Source organism: Zingiber officinale, chromosome 6A (assembly GCF_018446385.1).
Source record: "Zingiber officinale cultivar Zhangliang chromosome 6A, Zo_v1.1, whole genome shotgun sequence".
Lineage (NCBI taxonomy): Eukaryota > Viridiplantae > Streptophyta > Magnoliopsida > Zingiberales > Zingiberaceae > Zingiber > Zingiber officinale.
The window spans coordinates 131,000,244-131,002,778 of record NC_055997.1 but is presented as its reverse complement, the minus strand read 5'-3'; positions in this window follow the sequence as shown (position 1 = coordinate 131,002,778).

Genomic DNA, 2,535 nt, shown 5'->3' with positions numbered 1-2,535 from the left:
CGGCTCTTCTCGCCCATCGTTCTCTCTCTATTGCTCAATCGCGATTCATTGACGCTCGATCAATATTTTTCTCGATTATGCTCACGGCTCTGCTCGGCCATCATTCTCTCTATTACTCAGTCGTAATTTATTGACGCTCGGTCAGTATTTTTCTCGATCGCGCTCACAGCTCTGCTCGGCCATCATTTTCTCTCTATTGCTCAATCGCAATTTATTGACACTCGGTCAGTAATTTTCACGATCGCGCTCATGGCTCTGCTCGCCCATCATTCTCTCTATTACTCGGTCGCGATTTATTAACGCTCAGTCAGTATTTTTCTTGGCCGCAATCACAGCTTTGCTAGTTCATCATTCTCTCGATTGCCCGGTCGCGAATTACTATCGCTCGGTAGACACCTTTTCTCGATCGCGCTCACGGCTTTGCTAGTTTATCATTCTCTCGATTGTCGGGTCACGAATTACTATCGCTCGGTAGACACTTTTTCTCGGCTGCGCTCATGGCTTTGCTAGTTCATCATTCTCTCGATTGCCCGATCACGAATTACTATCGCTCGGTAGACACTTTTTCTCGGCTGCGCTCACGACTTTGTTAATTCATCATTCTCTCGATTGCCCGGTCGCGAATTACTATCTCTCGCTAGACACTTTTTCTCGGCTGCGCTCACAACTTTGCTAGTTCATCATTCTCTCGATTGCCCGGTCACGAATTATTATCGCTCGGTAGACACTTTTTCTCGGCCGCGCTCACGACTTTGCTAGTTCATCATTCTCTCTATTGCCCGGTCGCGAATTACTGTCGCTCGGTCAGTATTTTTTCGGTCGCGCTCATGGCTTTACTCGACCATCAGTCTCTCTGTTGCATGGTCATGATTTACTGTCACTCGGACGACATTTTCTTGGTCGCATGCTTAACATTGCTCGCCAATCGTCTTTTGACATGTTCGGCCGTCGCCCTATCGCCCGGGTACCATTCAGATGTTCGATCAAATTCTGGGTTGGTTGTCGTTCTATTCGGCACTCATAGCCTGGTCAACATTAATTCATAGCTCGTGATTCACTCGTCGTTTCACCTTGCACTCGTCGTCTGCGTCTCGTTTGTCGCTATGTCATGCCCCCGCTGCTTGTATCTCACTCATCACTTTGCCCCACATTCATCGCCCGGTCGACACTTGTTTTTTACTTGTCATTTGCATAATCGCCCGATCACTTTGTTCAATATCGCTCAAGCATCTTCCCGATATCACTCGGTCCCCCTCAGCATCTGATCGATCGCTGGCTTGGCATGTGCTTCGCATTATTTCTCGTTGCTCGATACTATTTGAGTCGATCTGAATGTTAGGGGATAAAATTTTATCCCCCTAGGGCACCCGGAACCCTTCAGGGCGCTCGGAACCCTTCGGGGCGCCCCGAACAGTGCTATAAATAGAGCACTGATTTCCACAGTTTAGAACAACAACTTGTAATCCAGTTATTTCATTTCTGCTTTTTCTTTTGTGCTGTCAACGCTGTAAGAGGCTACTCCACCCAAAGGAGATCATCAGATAGTGCGCCACATTTTCCTTGGATTAGCAATGCTCTGATTGCAAACCAAGTAAATCCTCTCTATCTGATTTTATTTATTTAGTCTCTTTCTGTTTCGATTACAAGTTTTATTATTAGTTGAAAATCCGAGAAAGGTTGATCTATTTTTTGAAGGGCAATTCGTCCCTCCCCTCTTGCCGGCCTCCAAAGGGACCGACAAGTGGTATCAGAGTGAGGACGCTTTAAGAGGACTAACCGTCGATCGAAGCAATGAGATGGTCGGACCAAGCATCGTTCCACCAAAATTCAAAGGGGACTTCGCACACTGGAAGCATCGTATGGAGGTATTTCTAAAAACTGATTTCGAAATTCGTTTAATTATAAAGTATGATTTTGTAGCTCTGACAAATCAAAATGGAGAAGAAAAAGAAGAGTGCCTTTGGACGAAGAAGGAATAGAATGATTCCGTAGCAAACAACCGGGCGGAATATCACTTGCTGAGTGTGCTGCCGCCTCAAGAAGTTAACCACATCGGAAGCTACTCGTCGACCAAAGAACTCTGGGAGAAGTTTATGGAACTCCACAAAGGGACATCCGAAGCCAAGCTAGCAAGAAGAGACATCCTTCGGAACAAACTGACGAACATCCGTCTGGAAAAAGGTGAGAAGGTAGCCGATCTACACGCGAAGGTAAAGGAATTGATTACCGGTCTCGAGAACCTCGGTGAAATGGTAACAAACCGGGACACCATACGCTACGCACTCAACGTCTTTCCCAAAACTCCAGAATGGACGTCAATCATCGATGTCTACTACATTTCAAAAGACCTGGAGGTAAGTGCCCTAAAGGAGTTGTTTTCTACTCTTGAATTACATGAAACCAAATGTGCATGGACAACAAAGGAATCAAGCCAGATTATGGCGCTAAACGCAACCAAGAAGGATGAACCCGAGTTAGACTCAGAAGAAGATCAAGGAGCGTATATGGTAAGATTTTTTTTTAAAAAAAATAGAT